Source organism: Corvus moneduloides, chromosome 6 (genome assembly GCF_009650955.1).
Source record: "Corvus moneduloides isolate bCorMon1 chromosome 6, bCorMon1.pri, whole genome shotgun sequence".
Taxonomy (NCBI): Eukaryota; Metazoa; Chordata; class Aves; order Passeriformes; family Corvidae; genus Corvus; species Corvus moneduloides.
In genome coordinates, this window is record NC_045481.1 from 54,042,743 (window position 1) to 54,065,058 (window position 22,316).

The 22,316-nt window shown below is 40.2% G+C and overlaps 1 protein-coding gene and 1 long non-coding RNA gene across 4 annotated transcripts in view; one reads left to right on the forward strand and one right to left on the reverse strand.

The window, feature by feature from the left end:
- The window catches only part of GALNT18 (polypeptide N-acetylgalactosaminyltransferase 18), a 209,147-nt gene that overhangs the window by 74,156 nt on the left and 112,675 nt on the right, over positions 1-22,316 (reverse strand). The gene's annotated exons all lie outside the window — the stretch shown is intronic.
- Positions 10,220-10,942, forward strand: LOC116445523. The gene is made up of 2 exons (XR_004240804.1): positions 10,220-10,485; positions 10,721-10,942. It is a non-coding gene; the product is annotated as an uncharacterized LOC116445523 (long non-coding RNA).

The window sequence follows — 22,316 nt, forward strand, 5'->3', positions numbered from 1 at the left end:
TGTTTGTCTGTGACTGCATCACCTACAATAAACAATATGAGCCACTTACACATCACTGGTCTCTTCTGTATTAGACTTCCTGCTTATTGATCAATACACTTTTTCTCCTTTATAAAGTAAAAAAACCCCCACATTAATTTCTATCATGCTTGTGCCAAACCACATGTTCTTATTGCCCATCCCCAAACACAGAAATTTGTAGCAAGCACAGAACTATCAAACCAACCACTAGCTAACAGCACATTAAATTGAAAAGAAGACATTTATGTTACTGTAATTCTATGCATCTAAAAATAATACAAACCCATTCTCTATTCTCAAAATGCAACACTGTGGAGGGGTGAATAGCAAAACACGAAGATGAAAGCTTTGTTCTCCATGTAAGTGGCTGCTCCCAGCTTTGCAATACCAGGAAGCTTTATTTGCCACAACAATGCAGCATCACCACTGAGGATAAATTGCATGAAAGGAGAGCAGGCTCTAATCAAGGACTCAAAAATCAGTACCCTTGATAGTCACTGCTCTCTCAATCACTCCATTTCAGTAAGTGGCCTTTTCTTACTCCTGCCTTACACTTTTCCTAATGTGGACTGACTTCAGAAGCTTCAGTAAACACAAAATCTATTTCATAGCTAGGTGTAGTATGGAAACAGACGGAAATGGAACAGAACCCAAACCTTGGCTTGCCACCAGCATGACCTCAGCTGCACATTAAAGCTGTGACATTTACTAGGCAGTGCACGCTTCTAATTTTCTGGGTACACTGCAGCTCTTTGCAAATGAAGTGAATGGCCTGAGAGCATCTCAGGGGAACCTTGGAGGCTTACCTGTGGTCAGTCAGTATGGAGGAACCATACCCTGGGCTTCAGGATCACCTCAGGAGGAAACTGCTGCTTTTTACCTAATGTTCAATGCTGGCCCACAAGCAGTGACTTACTTTTTTGGCATGTCCACAGGATGTCTCCTGTGGAGACTTTTGCAGCCAGGCACTTTCTGGCCTTTGTTATTTAAAACAGATCAGCTTTGCTTTGCAAAGGCGGAGTGCTGAGCAGAGCATTATGTGCACCCTTTGTCTTACAAAACCTACTGGGCAGATTCTCCCAGAAGAAAAGATATGAAAAAAATGTATCATTTTCACTCAGCCACAGGACAGAGAAGACATGTTAATGAAGCTTAAAAAGTCACAATTTCAGAAAGAACTTTAAAGATGCCTGTCATGGGTTAGCAAAGCATAGTCTTGGAAGTGATGTTCTTGCAAAGGGGTGCTTACAGCTTCCTCTGTGACCTGACAGAACCTATCAGCTGGCCACTTTGAATATGGACAATTTTTTAAGACACTTAAAATTGTGACCGCCTCTGTGGTCCACATTTAAGAATAGACAAACCCTGGGCAGGGCTCTCTCTTGTTTCCAGTGCTGGGACAGGTGGCTGCGGGCCACAGCCATCCTGGAGCCAATGGGCCCTGTTCCAGCTGCGGAACCCCCCACAGCCCTGCTCTGAGCAGACAGAGCAGCCCGGCTCCCCCTCTCCAGTGCGGCCAAGATTCAGCCGAAAGCTGCCCACCACTGCCTGGCAAAGATCATGTGGCCAACAGTGATAAGCAAAACTCCAGCTGCAAGGCCTGGGTGAGATTAACCCTTTCAGTGCTGTGTAGAGCTGAAAACCTGAGGGAGAAGAAAGAGGAGATGCTTAAAGCTGAAATTCTGTTGTAAAGCTATGATGTATCAGAGTACCCATTGCAATTTCATGAAGGCATGGGGGGTGGAGTGTTCAACTTGTACTTGTGAGCAAAAGCACCTGCGCTGAGATAGGCAGATGCTGAAGCAGCTGTAATTTCATGAGAAGTTTGAACAAGGAGTGATGGAAACAATGAGGATTCTTACTCCACATGGAAAGGGGAAGACCTCAGTTCCTAGAGATGCTCCCAGAGATAGTCCTAGAGATGAAGATGAGGAGGACCCTTTGCTCCCAGGGAAGGAGGAGGGCCTCTGTTCTTAGAGATTAAATGCTCCCAGAGACGGGTGAAGAGAACCTTTGTTTCTGAATGGCTCAACCTTAAAATTGTACCCCAAAAAACTTCAAGAGTGGACCCTCGAAAGCACTTGTGGGACAAGCTGCAGGTCAGGGGAAGGGATTCAGACGCGAGCAGAGAACCAACCCAGGCGGCTGTCTCGTTGTGATACTGTTTTCATAGCATGGGCAAGAGAGACTCCTCTTCCTAAATGGACTGAACAAGGTTATTATGGAAGTGGTAAACACACTGAACATCTCAAGAGTTGTCTTTTTACATTGTCACTGGGAGAAGGGAGAAAGGTGGGGGGGAGGAAGAGAGTTCTGAACGTGTGGTATGATTTCCCCCCCCCCCCCTTTTATGTCTGTTAATAAACTTCTTTATATTCTTTCAAGTTTGGTGCCTGCTTTGCTTTTCTCCTAATTCTTATCTCACAGAAGGTAAATAGTAATGAGTATTTTAGACCAAACCACTACAATGACCTAGGAAAATAGTTGAGTCAGTTTTTTCCCCACGCGTTCCACGTCTTTCGGAATTTTACATGAGAAATCCAAGTTCAATTGTATTGACAGTTTCAGAGCACCCAGCCCAACTGGCCTGGATGATGGGACTCTCCCCCCAGAACTATTCATACGCTTTGCTATGGCACTGATGGTCTTCAGCAATATCATTTCAACCCATGTTCTTTTTTTTCCTCCACTTCAAGATATGTTGCCTGAATAATAAACAGTCTTTTTCAATAATTATTGTGCTTCACTGCTTTATGCTACCATAGGGAGAAGACAAGGAATAAGCAAATGTGTCATCTCCAATACACTGTTGATTCAGTGTCTAATTATGGAAACAAACAGCCTTATAAAGATAGATGCATTTGCCTTTCAGCACAGAATCTCTCAAATAAGGAGTCAATTTGACTAAGCTGAATGAGGATCTGCAATTGGAATGAAAGAGCAGCCATATATGGAATGGGAAAATGGCACTTGGAAATGTTGCACTCTACCACCTGTCTCTATATGGTACAGATGTCTGAAGAGCACAGCACAACTCTCCTCACAAATGTAGAAAACATAATTAGTGTGCCATAATTATGTTTAATATTAACATAATTAAGTTCAAACACTTCCAAGAGGTTGTTTGTGTTTTTAATAAATTGACAAAGATTCTGTTTATCAAGTCCCCCTACTCAGTATGACAAAGCAGTGTTAAAGAATTCACACAACTTTGCCTTCTTAGGAAGCAGAAGCAGCAGGACAGGGTGGGGCAAGGAGCATGAGGAGCCAGAAGGCTTCAACCACCCCGCTTTCTCAAAAGGAAAGCCATCTACAGGTCATGCTCTTCGATCCAGTTGCATGACATGGGCTATCTTTTGTAAGCCTCTGTCCTCCCTAAATCAAGAAGTGACCAGGCTCAATGCTCAGGGATGTCAGGTGCCTTAGCCTCTTACACCAGTGCCCTACAGCAGCTGTGGGTCTGTCCACAGGCTTCAAATTTCAAAGTAATTGATACAGTGTTGTCATAAGTAGCAAATTACTGCCTCTCAGTTATGGAGAAGAAGCTTAAAGAACAGCCAATTAAGGCTCACTTTCAGTAACTTTCATGCTTTAACATACTCCCACTCCGAGTGTTTAAATGAGTTCTCATCTCTCAGAACAGTTACATTTATGAAGCCCCACACTATGCTTGGCTGAGACAGATGCATTTTACTGACCTTTTTCTTAGCTGTAAGTTTGCCAACAGAGCTAAAATAACAAATATATAAATAAAATAACACTCAACATTTTCTAAACCCCAAGAGTCCCTGCTGACTTCAGCCCAGCAATGCATGCTGCATGTTACTGCCATCTCTGCAAACCTTGTGCTTTTACCTTTAGGGAAGTATTTACTTCCATGTCAAAGGCCCAGGAATTGCCATGTCCCTCTACCTTGGCACAAACATGGCTTCTTTTGCTGTGAAGGGAAAGAATTACTTTTCAATACAGAATGGGGTTTAACTTAACAGTTGGCCTCCTTGTGCCAGAAACTGTGGATTGACACATTATATGAAAGGGGTAAAAACCTGCCAATTCATTATTTTATGTTATGTGTTCACTGAGCTGCCTAGAAGGCACACTCTGGTCCCCAGGTAATGAAAAGTGTTGGATATTTTCTTGGACCATAAAGGACACTTTTAAAGACAAATCATTATAGCAGCTGCAAGAATACAGCAGGAGCTTATGCCTGGGTTTGGAGCCAAGAGACCATTGGTCAGCTTGCTTCTGGGAAGGACTGCAGAGCCTTCGTGAATTCCCAATGCAGCAGGTTCACAATGGGATCCACTGCCCTGCAGGAAGGCAAAACAGCCTTTCACCACGAGGGCTGCTGCCACACTGGGAACATCTGTCTCATCAGGTACACCTTGCCTCTGCATGAAAGACCAGTCAATTGGCAAAAAGACAAAATTCGCACAAGCCAATTAATTTTAAACCAAGATTTTTCCATCTTCTTTACCTGATTATTTTTGGCTCTAAATCTTAAGAACAAGAAGAGCTGCTTTTCCAATTTTAACATGTATTAACATAGCTAACTTAATTTCTGGCAAATAAAGAAAGCCTGTTATAACAGGCTTGCTGCAAACCCCTTCCTCTCTCCCACCTCAGTCCCTCTGTAGGCAACCAACCTGACTTCATGTAATAACCTGAATTCATGGCAGAAGCTAGGCATAGAAGAGAACCTGTTTTGCTGCACTTCATCTAATAGGATATGTGGATTATGTCACTTATTTCGTATGCAGCTCAGTGCTTCATCATTTTTATTTTTCTTACCTCTGGTCCTTTATCTTTCATGCTCAAGTGATCACCTCTCATCTCTGTAGCAGAAGCAGATAATTCCAAATGGAAAATATTTATAACCAGATAGAGGCACGTCATTTGTAATGCACATGTGTATAGAGAATGTCTGCAACAGAGGGCAACAATGCACAAGCAGATAAGGAGGGCCTGCTGTGCACACGTATTTAATAACCCCGTGTTATCTGGTAATAGATAAACCACCCAGGGGAAATTACCAACGTGATGCAAGGAATTGATCTGGACAGACCTCAAAAAAAAAAAAAAAAAAAAAAAAAGAAGCAGTGGAGTCCTTCTCCTCCACTCCCATACCTAACTTGTATTGTTGACAGAGATGCATAGTCTAATCCCAGAAGTTCAGGCTATCCACATGTAAAGATAGAGAGTGTAATGAACTTTCACAGTCACTTGCATTCAGCAAGCCAAAGTCCCAGCTGCTGTCAGACCTCCTCAGGTCTATTAAGATAAATTGCCTACAGCAACCCATTCCAGCTCATATCTTGGTCTACAAGCCAAGGGTTCCTTTACTCTAGCACATGAACAGCACCCTTCTCCCACAACAAAGGCAGGAAAAGAAATGCATTTCCCCTCTCACCCCCTACACACACACACACATTCCTTCAACTGCCCAGGAGAATCTTATACAGAGGAGTGGGAAGTTTTCAAGGGATTCGATAGGGACTGCTTTGATCCACACTCAGCTCCTTCACAAACATCTTCTCTATGCACGGAAGGAGCTCAGGTGGACGTTTCACTGAATCCTTGTGTAAGGTCCTGGGAATCCTACAGCAAAAGGACATCATAGAGCAAATAAATCCACTTCAAAACAGCAGTTAAACAGCTTCCAACAAAAACGAGGCTTTGCAGAAGGAATCTGTGCCAGCAACTCTTCCATGAGCCATCTAGCAGACATGTTCACTACACAGGTTCATTTTTGTTTTTTCCTAAAGGATGTCTATTTCTCATCCCAGCCATGAAAATGGGATACTACACTTCACATCATTCAGTCCCACACAGAAATATTGCTGTGTCTTAATAAATCCCAAAAGTACGGGAAGAACTACAAAAGTTATCTTTTGGAAACTCTGACAGGTCAACTCTCTGTTATGGAGGTGGGGGATACTGAAGAAAGAAATATTACAGCTGTTATTTTTTGTTACTACTAATCTTTTGGGGTAATGTCTTTATTATAAGGGCTGTAAATCCCTTTTATTTCCCTTCTACTATTTATTAAGTATTGTTTGAAGACAGCACTCAATTAATGTAAGGTGCATCCCATCATAACTATCACTGAGCCCACATCCTAGCAGCAATCTCCCAACACTTTGCAAGACAGAGACATAAATTAAGATGCCAGATGAATCTGCAAGGTCACACCAGAAGCTGCAGAAGGGGAGGAATAGAACCTGAATCTCCCAAATCCCAGGGCTGCACATTATCACCACATGATTTCCCTAAGGCTGTGATTCTGCATTTTGAGCCGTGGTGTATATGGAACCCCGAGAACTCTGGTTCAGAGCAGATTCAAGGGCTCTTCCACATCACTGTGTCAGGATTAAGAGGCATCTGATATCTGGGATCTTGCAAATGTCAACAGAAATGCATTGCACCAAAGGAACTGAACACTGCTCTTCCATCCCACTGACCATGGGAGACTCACACTCTTATCTCTGAGAACAGAGCAGAGCTTACTAAAGGGAAGTGTTAATATTTAGAGAGGAAAAGAAAACATACTTGCTCTCAGGTGAACATTTCAGCTCTTTAAGAGGCAAGGCAGGACTAATAAAAAGGCACAAAATGTCTGTTCTTAGATTGCCAGTCAGGTGTGCACGTGTGGAACATGCAAACACAGCTAAACACGGAACAGGGACTTTCCAAGTGCTGCCACCAGCCACACAGACACCAGAGGGACAGAGGCTGCCATGTATCTCTTCAGGGCAATACCTAGAATCCTAGAATGGTGCTCAAATTTCAAAGTCTCTTTAAATACAGAGCTAATGATACAAACTTAACGGTTCCACTCGATGTGGAGATTGCTGGATGCTTGAATTAACCTCAGCAGGAATACTATCCCACCCCAGCTTTCAGTGCATGACTGCTTCCCATTTAGGGACTGCTATTGGATGGATCATGGCTACAATAATGTGATCACAACAATGAGGGCAGGAATAAGCGCTATTGCTGAAATCAGATATAAATATCACATCTGATGCAAGAATCACTTCTGATGTTTATTTGGATACAATAGTTTTAGAAAGTGGCCGTAAAGCGAGAGGCCTAACATGCACAGAGAGACAGTGATATGACACATTGCTGGAATAACCTCAGCCAAAATTCTGAGTTCATCATTTCATTCCTTGGTGTTCCTGGATTCATCTATAGAATGACCTTTAAATGTTAAAAGAAGTGCTTGAGAAATGCATTCTAGTCCCAGCTGTTTTCAGTAATCCAAGTGGCACTTTTTTTTTTTTTAATATACAGCATTTAATTCTAATCTATTTCTTGGATGTATGTGAAAGAGAAAAATCACTATTCAGAAAAGAAACTAAATGCCTGAACAGAGCCAGATCAGATTGTATAAATCAAGAAAAATACAATCAGAAGAGCACATTAGAAAGCTCTGTACTTTCATAACCATAAGATGCAGCAAGTTGCTCACTGTACTATAAACCTGATAAATAATCATGACTCCAAGAAACAGCATGGTACTTCACATTATGGTAGCAGATTCATAAAGAAAAAAAATAAACCCTGCCAATTAAAAAACAATAGTCCAAGTGTAACTACTTTATTTCTGGAGTGGATTCTGAAGAAATTAGTCACACAGGTTGCATTAAAAATGGAATATGCAAATACTCAGTCAGAACTGTACGAAACAGAGCTGCTAATATTGCTCTCTGGATCAAACCTCTCTCTAATAGCTGAGAACAGGACTATGAAAGGAAGAGGAAACAGAAAGCAATCATAGAATACTTGCTGGAAGGGAACCTCTGCAATCCAATCTTTGACTCAAAGCAGGTCCAAATAAACAATATGAAGTAACTCTCACTGTTAAATAGTTATTTAAAAGAATGACAGAGAGCACTAAGAGACAGGTTTTGATTTTAATAAATAAGACTTGGCCTTGCATGACACGTTGATTTTTATTAAAATCTTACTTGATATCAGAAATTATTATCTAACTTTATATTTGTTGCATGGAATCCCTTCCCTGGGAGCAAACCAACATGCACAAAACCTGATGATACTACGAAAGCATCCTCGAGGGTCAGGACAGCAATAACACTATTTCACAGTGCCCTTTTCTTTTTCTTTAACCTTGCCCAAATGTAGAGCTACATTTGGTAACTTTTGATTTTGACTGAATGACTCTTACTATACCAGACAATTCCTACACATCAGATGCAAACTGTTCTGTCCATATTCCAAGCCAGAAAGATTGATTTCTTTACCTGTGATCATGTTCTGTGTGACCTGCTATTATCTTCTCCTTTCAAAGGCCACCGCAGAAGAATGCAATTCACACAGCAACAGCAACACAGCACCCAATCCACCAGGCAAAAATACAGCCTGCCTGGGCAGGAGGGTTCTTTTCAGCAGATGGGATTAGTTCACAAAACGGACTGGTTTTTATATCAGCAGAGCTGCAGTCACACAAGATGTTTCTCAGAATAAAAATAAAAGCAAACCATCCCAATATCAGCAATTTTTGTTTGTTATTCAAGTGGTTAATACATCTCTGGCAATACAAATAGAGTAGATCAGGTAATACCCCTTGCAGGTAAAAATTCTACATGTGAAATAGTGAAGTCACTGAAGTCAACGAGAACTTCTCAGAAAACACTTTTATATGTCTGGGTCCCAAATGCAACACCACACATGATGTCACTGGAAGTGCAAGTTAAAATCACCCCTCGAAAAAGTCAGCTCTCATATATCCTCTTATTATATCATACAGTCTTGAAAAATTCTACCAAACACAATTTATTACCTTGCACAGCCATCAAATCCTGCTCACCTGGCACAAAGAGAAGGAGCAGGACCTACCCCATCACCTAGCAAGCAAGCAAAGCGCTGCCTTCAGAGTGCACTTCCACTACAACCCTTCGAGGAATGTCACCTCAGTGACACTGCCAAGTTCACTTGGGACAACTTGGGAAGCAGCTACTGTGCTAAGTAAGTTGTGGCTTTTAATTCACATCATTTCGAAGAACTTGGAAGTTACAACTGCTCATTTTTGAAACTTCCTAAAGAATGGACAAAATCCAAAGAGTTTTTACGCCTGTAAAGCCCCCATTCAAATCAGAAATTATTTGGTTTGAATACCATATGAGCCACAGGATTTGTTGCCCTCTAAAGATAAAAACTGGGTTTTTTGGGAGAATCAACTATGAACATTTTCAAATTAAAGCAACAAATTCTGGCTTGCTTCTTTCCCAGCATATTTGCTTACTCCTTAGGAATAACACAGTGCTGGGACCATGCCATTTGGTAGCTGTATAAAATCTCTAAATCCAGCACATATGATCTCCAAGAAAACTGCTTATTATACTACTGTATCATCCACTGCTTCCTAAAAATTCTGAACTGCAAGTCTAGAGAGAACATAATACCATAGAATTTGTATCTTTAGATTAAATAGATCAGCATGTAACAAATTATTCCAAGCCCTTCATCAGTTATTACAGAAAATTTCTCTGTGGGCACCTAATCACAATTGATCCATTATTTTTAAAGAAAGGTTTGGAAGTTAACTCTTGTATTACAACTGCTGTTCATGCCCTGCCTTTTTGCATCAGAAACATGTGAGGGACAGCAGCAGCAACCCTTATGTTTTCATAAAAAAAAAAAAAAAAAAAAGGCTAGATATTAAAAATAACCCAGGCAGTAAACTTGAACTAAAATTCATTATACCTTTTCACAATTCACAACACAGGAACAGCACTGCTATTAGCATCCTATTGCAGTCTGGAAAAGATTTGGTTAAATCCTGCTTAATTAGGAGTACGTTATTTTAAAACTAAACTATGTTAATGTGGCTATTAGTATGCCTCCCAGCAGGGTGGAAACCTTGCCTGCATAAAACATGCACACACAAGAGCACACACCAACCTTGCCTTTCCTGCTCCCTAGAAGCAATTGGCAGTAGTGTCAATATTTTTTTTTTTACACTAGAAGCAGTAAAAGTGTATTTTCACTGTACTAGAGTAAGACAGAATCCCACCAGCTCCAGCACTTGCTCCTGGATTTACACCCAAGTGAGCAGCTGGAGGCTCAGGTGACTGGGCTGCTCCAGCCTTCTGCTTTACTCTGCAGATGGCCGGGACTTCCAGGGAAGGACAGCTCCTGCTCCAGACTACAAGAAGCAGGCTGGGCTACCAGTTCAAGTTCTCTTTTTGTCAGCAAAAGCAGAGCTGGCTGGGCTGGCTGAGAAAGCACGAGGAAACACACAGCAATTCTCAACGTGCTGCCTGACATTCCACAGGTTTGTCTCTCTGGATCAGTCACGCATCGACACCCAGCACTGCCGAGCCAGCAGCTGCTGGGATGCTGAGGGTAAAGGGTCACAGAAAATGGACTGGAATCAAAAACACCACCTGGGCACTGAAATGCCTCACATCTTGGGAGATTCTCATTAAAGTTTCACAGGTGAAGATAATGCCTAAATTTAACAAAAACATTTTAAAAGCTCCTTACTTAATTTTTTTTCATTAAGTATTAGGCAAACAAGAGTTGAGGAGAATATTTTTGAATTATACTGCCTCCCGCTAATATTTAGATATATTACACCAGGTTTGTTCAACATTTGTATTCTGGTAGAATTCACAGTAATTTCTGTTTGTTTCCTTCCTCTCTTTTTTTTTTTTTGGTTATTTAATTTTAGCCCTTTACTTCAAATTTACCTTCTGAAGCAAGGCTTGAAGACCTGTGGTCAAAGCAGAGAGACTCCTGGGACCCATCAGTCACTGCCCATTAAGAAGAACAACTCGAGATGTGTGAAACTGATTGTTCATGTGAAAAACTATGCACATGGGCACTTGTATCCAGGCCCTTCCCCACATTTTTCAAATAGCTTCATTTTTTCAATAAATGCAGCAAACTTAAATGACTTCCCAGCTTAATTTTTACTGACATTGTTATTTTTATATACATTGTAATTCTGAATCCTGACATTTACATAAAATATTACTTGGGAATTTTACTTTTTTTCCAGGACATCTTTCTACGGAGGACTGTTAGCACTAAGTACTGCCTGCCTGTATCTCATTTAGCCAGCCATGCTGTAGTCTGTAGCTCTGCAGAACACCTACCAGACTCCATTTATTATAGATATCCAAAGGCTTGAAACTACCTCCTGTGCAATTCTTCCAGTATCCCATTTGACCTTTCACTATGAATAATGATTTTGCACAGATACAGGCTAATTTCCTTGGACTGGATTTTTATTTGCAATGATTTGCAATTTGATTTGCAGTATATCCACATTTTTCAGAATAGGTACTGCCTAACTTCTCAGATTTAAACCCTTTGGCATCTTCAAAAGAGCGCTTCCTGAACAGCTAAATTTGTAATGAAATTCCATGATTAAATTCTCTCCATCTATGAACATTAAGTTTCTACCTTGTCTGCATACTGCAATATGTTGCATTGAAGACAACTTTGGACTGGGTAATGATCTCATTTTCCTACATAGCATTCATCTCAGTTAACCTCAGAGGGTTTATACAGCTATATTCTTATGTCACAGGAGGAGGTTGCTCCCATAGGTACTAAACTCTGAGTTATAATTAACATCCAAACCTTAAAAATCCTGAGCAGCATTTATTCCACAGAGCAGTAACAGGAAGCTTCTTGAGGCATGTGGCCCTTCCACCTCCAAGGCTCTCACATCACCCCCACATTCTAAACTTCCCATATGTTAAGTTAAAAATGTGTAAATTGTACCCTACATAGCAAACACCGCAATCCTACAGACACTGAAAGTGTTAAGTGGCCTAAACAAAGAGTAATTAATTTCTTCCTTATATTTTCGCTATATATAATCCATACATATAGGTATGCTTAAAGCAAGGTTCTGCTTATGGAAACAAGACAAATTAATGTTATTTTAATAAATTATGTTAAGCACTAACATTTTGGTACCATAGCAGTACCACATGGATAATCCAGCGTTTTCCACAGAGGAGTTTGACAAGAACAAAAAAAATCAAATGCAGCCACTTGCATTCTGCACAGTATTTCCACCTGAGAGGTTTATAGATTCCTCAGAAGAGCTGCTTGCAAAGCTGTTGTCAAAGGAACTGGCAGGGTTTGCTACCTGAGCTACAATTGCAGCTAATGTGAAGAACCTGACCCACATGCAGCAATTCCAATTAGGGAACTCAAATCAGGAAAATAAGTAGCTCCACTAAATGCCATAAACATAAGAAGACAAAATGCCTGAAGAGGCAAACAAAAAGTGGTCACAGTTCAAATACTACAAACTGGAGACTAGGCACTGTTCCTGTCTTTCACCACAGACAAATCAGGGTGATTAAAACACAGAGCAAGTAGGTTTCCTAATGTCTCTTTGAAAAACATGGCAGGTGTTGGTTTGGTTTTTTTTCTATTACCATCCAGAAGAACAAAACTCCCAAACCTACAGCAGAAGCAAGTAACTTTCTGAAAAGCAGAAAGACTACCAACTGCTAGCAAGAAGTTACTCTCAGTCTTTTTGCTAAGCTGCACATGAAAGCTTAAGTCAAAGGTTCCTTTTTTTATTTGCTGTGTGACTGAATCTTCTCGGTAGCTAAAAAGCAAACACTGTGTGGGTTAATTGGAAGCATTTGTGAAAACTAATTAAACTTGCTGTGCTGCAATCGTGCTTCAGAAAAGATTTTTTGTATCAATCCTAATAAAGATTTGTTCTTCTTGTACATGACTTGTTTAATCCCTTCAGGTGGATAAACAAAGAATGCATCAGTTGTATCTTAGTAAAGCGAGGGAGTCAATCTAAAGACATTAATTAGGGAGCATGGTACAAGTTATCCCTGGATAAAACTCAAAGGGATGCATGTCCTTTCAATACTAAACCATGCCATCACTGATGTGACCATTCCCTAATGAATTTGTCTTGCCCATCCTTTTGCTCTCATCAAGACTATCCTTCCTTACCGATGTGAAATGGACCTGATATTTGATATGCACTAGCACTCACAAATCCCTCTGAAACCAGCTGGCATCAAATGTATGTAAAATTTATGAGAAGTTGGATGAGCTATGTCTCCATTTCCTCTTGGCTGTGTCCATACGTAACATCTATCCTTATCAAACAATGCCTTATTTTTCTCCACCCACCTGCTACTTTGATTTTGGAACCCATTGATCCAATTGGTTTGACTTGCACTGTGTAATGAACAAACCCAGCAGGAGTAGCAGGGCACACCTCTTAAAGGCTCTTCACTGAAATCCTGTCATTCTCTTACCAAAATCCAGTCATTTCATCCTCTTCATAAACACTTGGTGGTTCACTACTACATGAGCCACCACCATTAAAACCTCTGTCTGAAAGCCTAAAATATCCCCAATCTTGGTGTTACCAAGCATACACAACTGGGATTTACCACTCAGCAAGTAAAGATTCCTCCTGTGAGGACAGGGCACCACAGCTTCCCAGGACAGAGCCACAGCACCTCCCAGCACATGGAGCGCTGTGCAGATGTGCCACCTCCAGCTCTGGGAGCAGCTTGGCTGATTTACTTGGGGCAGGGTACAAAATCACCTGACCTAGTTCATGCACTTCAGGTCTACCGTCTTGGAAGTGCAGGACAGTGCCAATATGGCATTCTTAAAATACTACAAACTATTCTCTTTGAATCTGGATTTCAATAACCACAATGTTTTAGTCATATGAGATGTTGCTCTGAAGCTCAATCCTTTTAATTGTTGAAGAGAAGGCACTTTTACAACTCCTTAGCATCTGGCCATCAGAAATAATTCTATGAATTAAGATGACAAGAACAGCTTTGGTGAGAACTACTCAGCATCTGAATTAAACAAATACAGTCAGTGAGGCTCAGCTGGGCTCATAAATCAAAAGTGATTACATTCACATGCCAAAATGCAGTCAACATTTTTTTAAGTTTAAAACTTGTATTTCTGGCTTAAATTGCCAGTCACCTTAAATCTTTTTAACTAGCGTAACAAAGATATTACTGAGGTTGGAGATTTTGAAACCTAACTGGACATGGTCTTGGGCAACTTGTTCTAGCTGAGCCAGCTTTGAGGAGGTGGGTGGGACTAGAAGGTCTTCAGGGGTCACTTCTCACCTCAGCCACGCTGTGACAGAGTTCAAATCTGCCTTGGAGAGGATGCATTCATTTCTTTTGATCCACACCTATCTTCTGATAAAATAAACAGGCAGACACAGAACAAATTACAACACTGAGTAGATGGTCTGAGAGCAATACAGGAACTGGGATGTGAGTGATTCAGCCCTTCTGTGAGCTTGCAACATCCAGTCATAATCTTACAGAAACTGATCTTAATATTTTTTCAATTTCTTAGATAAAATAAAACCCTGCCAAGAAACTAAGCACATGTTTCTGACACTGTAAGGTCAAGGTTTTTGAAACAGATGTCTGAAGCTTGACTCCTTAGCCCTTGCTTAGGTCATTAAAAGTACAAGTTTCCTGATTTTCACAGATCTGCAGAGACTAAACACTACGGCATTCAGCTGAACAAATGGGCTCACCAGTAGTGAAATAACAGGAAATAAGTCTGTTTCACGGTTTATGAAACTCTGCCTATCAGTGACTATGTAAAATTATAAAACACTTCCACTTTAAATCTATATAACACCAGTTAATAAATACCAGTCAAGCTGAAGCTGTTCTGTGTCACAAGTCTTCCAACAGCAACAGTTTGCTAAAGAAATTGAGCTTTGCAATTACTTGTTTGCAGATGGTAAATGAGAAAGCATTAATGCGAAGGAATCTGGTGATCTTATGCACCACAGGCTGTTATGCAAAGAACAAGCTGTGAGCCTTTTTATATGTATTCTCCATACATAATTCAAACAGATTGCAGAGCCTGATGGTGTTTCTTTCATATACAGTGATCTCTGTTTAAAAGTACATCTCAAAAACATTTTTTAATGTGGACATCGTCAACGGTGACCAACTACTTTGAGTATTACAACATGAGAGATTCTAAAGATATCTCTAGTTCTGTCCATTGGCACAGGAACATTCACAGAACTGTTAAAGGCCTTCAGAGGATCTAATTTTTCCATATTTGTCCAGGCCTCTCAAAATGTTGAGGTCAGAAATTATTTCCAGTAGAATGAAAATAAACCTGCCAAATACAGAGAGAACTTTCTACTGCTGGTTGCAACCCTTCCACCTTCCCTTCAACAGGAAAAACAGCTTCTGAAATATTTTTATGGTGGGTCAGAAACTATAAGAGGTTTCCTTGAATATAAAATCCCTGCCCTGAAAATCTACAGGCTGACTAATCAATGAGTGTTTATGAACTTCTCTTTAGCGCTCTTCTGTTAAAAGACCTAAAATAGTTTGACAAATATACCTACATCAAAGAACTGCAGCACTAAACAGACTTTGAGAGATCATCTGGCCCTTCTTCTTGCCCCAACACAGAGAGACCCTTGTTCCAATTAATCCTGACAGAGGTTTGTCTCATCTCCTTCTAAGTTTACTCAGGAAATATTGTCCCATGCTCTTTATAGATGGATCAAATGAAGCACACTGTAAAGACAAATATATTGACAGTATACCCTAAGTCTGTCTGGTACAGATAAAAAGCACAATACCTCAAACCTGCAGTGATTAAGTCTAGATATTTGCATTTGAAACGACAAAAATAACTTCCTTCAGACTAACCACTTACAAGAGCGATAAAACAAAAAAACAAACTGGCAAAAAAGACCTAAAACTCTTTCTGCAACTCTTCACTGACAAGAATATTTTTTCCTCATAAATCTGAAGACCAAGAGCTACAAGTCCCTTTGAACATTCATAAATATTAACATATTTCTGATGGCAAATTCATTGTAGCAACTTTGCTTTCAGAGTTGGTATCCCAGGATCCCCCTTGGACAGGGAAATGGAATGACAGCACTATCTCCCACTGCCAAGCTGGAAAAGAATCCTCCCACGAGCAATAATGGATAGTCACACCAGCAGCCTGTGAGGGGATGAGAGCTTTAATAATTTGGCAAGACACTTAGCTGGCTCTAAACCCTACACAGTCATCAGTAACATTTAAAAACCAGCTTTTATACAGAACACAAAAAACCATCCAAATTTGCTCGCTGCCAAATCACTTGAACACAATCAAAAAAAAAGAGCAGAGAACTAGTTTGAGAAAAAATACTTTAAATTCTAAATCACAGGAGAAATACAAGGAAGGTGTAGGATATAAAGTTATCAATTTTAATAAAAAAAGGAAAAATAATTAATTTAGGTCTTAATAGCTAAACCAGGAAAACACCAAATATATCAAATCCCACCAAGGACATAACTGATTCAAGGAAAAGTATTTTACAGCCCTTTAAAAAAAAATAAAACCAAAATTTACTAAAGTCAGCTGATTAAGAATGAAACTCATCTACCATCTCAGACAAAGCCTACAACTGTTTTGTGATTTGCACTGACCTCCCTTCAGAAAGAAATTAATTTGGTTATTTATCTTATTCTCAATGATGTTAAAAGGAATAATAAGACGACAGGAATTTGTAACTTGTCTAATTAATATTCCAGACAGTTGTCACAGTACTTACAGTTCCCTGGATTTTTAAATTTATTTCCATGTGTATATCAAGTCTCTGATGAACTATCAGTCTATTTCTGGAAGCCAAGAGACTGAAGTCATTGCTCATAAATTCTGGTACCATATGATACAAATAGTTTCACTGAATGCAATGGCATCAAGGAGGATGGGATCCATTGTGCATCTAACTGCTGAATAGCACCTTAACCAAGGAATGCCTCCCTGTTTCCACGTGGCAGCTTACAAAATAACATAAATCACACAAGTAATCAGGCTTACAATATACACAACTGGCTGCATGATCAGGGTGACACGGTGTTCAGTCATAATGCACAAAAGAGGACAGTAACAAGGGTTAGATACTTTTCAAAAGGGGACAAAATTTTAAGTGAGATTTTCTTGAGCAGACTTGCTCCCATTTTTGCATCTGTGCCAGTAACAGTACAGCAACAAAAGAGTTTACTGAAAGAAATGCCAAATAAATACATTGAGGAGCCTGGAATCTGATGCCAGGGACAGACCTGAGCAAGCAGAGTAATTCCTCAAGTCTTCCCCAGTGGAACTGTGATTTGGCACACATTGGAGAGGCATTTATTTCCTAGGGAGAAAGGCAGAAACATCCTGCATGGCCACACCACCAATGTGCCATCACTCCTGCCTGTCCTGGGAAGGCTCACCTATTCCAAGCAGGTCCAGCCCTACCACTCCTGGTCCTCCTGTTCTGGAGGCACTTCTGGGCACTTCACTCACAGAAACAAAGCTTTGTCTCCCAGGGGAGATGAAACAGCTGGAATCAGAACCATGTTAAAGTATGACTTGCAGAATATTTACAGAGAAATCTGGCTGGTTTTTTCCAGAACAATGCCAAAGCATCAATGGTGCCTCATCCTACCACAGAGACATGGAACTATTAGGCAGCTATACAGGTTCTCTCAGGATAAATGTACAGTACCTTCAGTGACAGGTCAAAGATCTGCTCACTACTCCCTTCAAAACTGGCTGTTTATTCTCTATAATTCGTGTATTTCTCAGCTGTCACTAGTCAAGCCCCTTTTGGGATGCTACTGAGCCCTTGGGCTGAAGCTTAGTCAACAAGGGTTCTGCTGGTAATAGGATAATGCAGGCAGTTTACACCTCAATTTCAACAGTTATCTTTAAGCAAATTATCCAAAACCCACAGAGAATGACCTACCATTTCTAAAAGGACCCATTAAAAAATCAGAACATTTTTATTTTATAGTTACTGGTGGTTTTATAGGTCTTTCTCAGTCAGGAAACCACTGAACAAGTAAGTGATTACACAGGTAACTGCAAGTGGCAGCAAATTTTAAAAATATAGTACAAAGGCACAAAAAACACTTTTCCTCTGCCACAGCCAGTTATATAAATCACAGGAATTCCTACTGTAATGGGTATGTATGGCACAGACAGAAGTGCAGTTTCACACAGATAGGAACCTTTAAAAATGACCAGAATCAGAAATCCACTTAGTCCAGCTGGAGATGGGCAGGTAGGGAAAGTTAAGCCAGCATAAAGCCTGGTTCTGATAACCAAAGGAACCTGCTGCAATTAAAAGTTTCTGAGTGTGGAAACTTAATTGCTATAAAATCCATCTCCAGCACACAGATTTGCTAACTCGGGTTGTATCTGGTCTGAGCTAAGTGATCATTGTTCTGTACTAAATCAATCACTCCCACTACTGCTCTGTTAGGAAGGGAAAAGAGAGCCAGAGCAGCAGTGTAGCAGAGCCCATCCAGAGAGCTTAGCGTTTTTCTAGCAAATACTCTAGAGGAACTCTAAACCACGGGGTGCACACAACACTGTGCAACACCATCAAAATTCATGCAATTTTTGAAACATGTTTTGTCATAGATCAGAGCCAACTCTTGGTGCATAAGATCCTGAGAGAGATAAATCACACACTGCCGTTTTTCATGTTACTTTGATAACTTTGACAATCCTAACCCAGGAAGCCAAACGAACTATTGAACATGTATCTTTCTTTTACAGTTCTACTAAAAAATTCCTCTACTTTCTTTCTTGCTGACCTGAAGTTGATTGAGCTATTATGCAGTAATCCACAGTTGATTAAACTCAGTTTGATATATTGTGAAGGAACAGGCATATTTTTCTAGGGCACTTTCCACTCTAAGTAAAGCTGATTAGACCTCTTTTTTCCCATTTTACTGCATTTAAGTCATCTCTCTGTGTTTCAAGTTTAGCGCCATAAAACGATGGTTAGTTTAACAGACCATTTTATTAATTCACCTTCCTTGAGGTTTTTCTTTTTAGGTATTTCAAAAGACCCCTGACTTCCTAATTTTTGTGCCTGATTGCAAGAGTGATAAAAAGAACAAATATTGGACAATGCTAACCTACACAGAGCTTGCAGTAGGAATTACAGATCTCTGAAAGTGACACAGGCTCAATTTTGCAATCTTCTTCCTGGTAGACCCTGTTGGGTCTCAGATGGGTGCTCCACGGAACTGAAACTTCTGATGAGAGCTGGCAGGATCACAGAGGTTCCAGTTACACCCATTTGAGATGACAACACTCTCTTTCAGTGATGAACCATTTCTAATTTGAGGAGATGGGATATGTGAGCTGACCTAACAACTGGAAGATGCATTCAAGGATTACATTTCCCTCATTTTGTGGTAACACTCTCTGGCCTAATCGTACAACTTTATGGAAAATATTTTTCTATGTCACGAGAAAGAACCTATATCACACTGTAGAACACAGCCTGTTAATGAACAACAGTCCTAGGAGTCAGCACCTTTCAAGATTGGTTCCTCAAATTAGAAACAAAACCTAAAAGCTTTAGATATTTGGTAAAGATGGAGTACTGACATAAGCAAAGGATAAAAAAAGCTATATAAAAAATGAAAGTAAAACAAACCCTAAAAACTTAAAGTAGCTGAATAACCCCTTTCCCCCCTTTTGTTTTTAAAAGAAATTTTCAACTGAGAGCTTTCATGTATCTAGTCTTGTTCTTTAGATTTAGTATCATGCTTAGTTTAATCTCAGCACCATTTTGAGAAAGGCAGCACACCAGCACCACGAGCTGTGATGGAAGCTTGAACACTAAAATTATTGTACTATTCTCACCTCAGGGACTGTGAGTGCACATCTGCAAAACCAACAGAAAATCCCATTCTACAGCATGCAGTAAAACAGCAATTTTGACTGCTTTAAACTGGATTTACTGGTCTGTCTCCTGCAGAAGTGCTCATGCCCACATGATGTCTGAAGCTTTGTAGAGTATTCCAGGCTGCTGTAGGACCATCTGAGAGAGAAACACCAAGCAGTTCCCATGCTCAATGAATTTTCAAGGATATGAACTACCAACATTCCCTGCCATCAAACTCTTCCCAGAGCTCCTACGGGGGCATACAGTAATAAAGCCACTTATTCAGATTTCAGAAGAAGAGTAGATCAGTGAAAGTTTAGTTAGAGTTACATAAAATACTGCTCAGGGCCAACTGAGTATCAGGCAACCTGTAAAGTACTTCTGTATCACTCTGTAACAACCGATCTTTTCAGGCTTGTAGGGTAAAACTAAAGAACAAATTCTCTTATTTCATCTGACATTTTTCTTCCTATGAGCTATGTGATCATTCTGTGCCCACATGTGATGATGTTCCTTTTAACAAGCCATTGAGGTTTCCTGTAACTTCATTATTTTGTGATGTTCTTCTCTTCTGGGAGATATAATTGCTGAAGCAAGGAGACAGACTAAATGAAAATTTCAAAAGTCAGACATTGCTTACTTCAGATAGCTCTAGCAGTGTGCAGATCTAGACCACTAAAAAAAAAAAAAAAAGCAAAATAACCTTGACTGTTTCTCTTGTCCTTACACAACCTTTGGGCTCCCCAGGAGCAGGGAATTCTGGACAAAGTCTTTGCTTCTCAATCAGAAAAATCTCCCTTTCTTTTAACTGACCTACTTTTTTTTTTTTTTTCCCTTGGCTATGCTATAGCTGAGTATTTCTGGTAAAAAAGCTTTCCTCAAGTCTCTTCTCTCAGGTTGGACTAATGCTCTAAGCTCAGATGCCATAAGATCTATTCCTAGAAGAACAGGAACCTTCAGTGTCTAGCAGGTCTCCCTCTTGGACACAAGGCATTCCAGAGGTTGTCATGGCACAGCCTCACTCAGTCCTTGCCCTTTTATACAACACTGTGCAGCACAAAGAGTATTTAATAGAAGTTAAAGCCACTTGTAGAATACATTTTGTCTTTGCCTGTGAGATATTAACCATACACACAGTCACAACTTCTGCCTCAGTATTCCTTGAGTTTTACCTATTTGTGGGGGGGGGGGGGGGGAAATTGGTAGAGAGAAAAAACATTTCTTTGGGAACAGAGATTCCTGATGAGAGAACACACAAAACCAGACCCAGTGCTACCCAGTTTCACTGGTTGTCAAAGCCTATGAACTACCAACAAGGAAATTTCAAGGGCACAAATATCACTAAAATGTAATCCTAGACATTTCATATAAGAAGCAGGCTACAGGGAGATGTTTCAAACTTGCTGCCCATACAGTAATAATAACACTCCAAGGCAGGGAATCACAGTCACTTACTCGATATGGGAATGTAAATACATTTTTCAAGTACTGACACTGCAGTCATTCATGGCAATAAAAAACCAGAAATCATTGTTTATTTGCTGGCAGAGAAGTTGTCAACTTGTTTATTTGCTGGCAAATGAGTCGCAACTTGTTTCTCATTTTAGAAGACCTTGTTGTTCTCTTTCCACTTCGTGTACATGAGCAAAGCTTGAGATTAGGAGCAATAGATTGGGAGGAATAATTATTTCATAGCACGTAAGACTGATAGACCATCTATTTAGCCACAGAAATATCTTTAAGCTTCCTAGAACTTTACCATAATTTGATTAGCTACGCAGTATGTTTTTTCACCTTCATAAAACATTAATGCTATTAACATCTCATTTCTTATTTATTTTTTTTTACTTTATTTTTCCAATTATTTCTATTTCTACTGTACGCAAATCTTCTGGTATTTGTACTGCTTGAAAAGATTGCTTCAAATAGAAGGTGGCAGCTTTTGAAACATTAAGCAATGATTAGACAGGCACTGGGCCAAAGGAGTGTGTCAGAGAGGAGCAAAGGAACAATGCAGCAGCCGACACTGAGCTATCTGGAGAGAACTGAGATCACTTAGCAATTCCATCAAGGCTTTCCCTGCTGCCAAACGAAAACAACAATGATTCATGCTGCCATATTATTTAGCATTCATCATGATTCTGAATTACTTAGTGGAGAGTTCACACTGCAGTGCAGACAAACCCTGTTAAATTTAATGAAAGGCAAATTGTCCTTTGAGTTGGTACCAAAAAGCATCTACCACTGCTCTCAGATTATGCTTGAAAGGAAACTAATAAGCAAAAAAATCAGTTTATTCACAAACTCCACTGCAAAATGCCATAGGGATGTAGCAGGAGAATATTCAGCTCCACGCAGGTCCCCAGTCAAAAGCTGTCCTTATCAGACTGCCAGGAGAGCAAGATTTGCCCTGCTCTGTAGGAACTCAGCTGCAGAACTTACCCAAAATCCTAACAGACTTCTAGGCACTTGTGAAAACCACAAAGAACATGAAGGGGTTTTGTATTTTCAGCATGTAACCTGTATCTCCATCCATAGGGACTCACATACACCCAGACTCTCACAACAGTGTTCCACA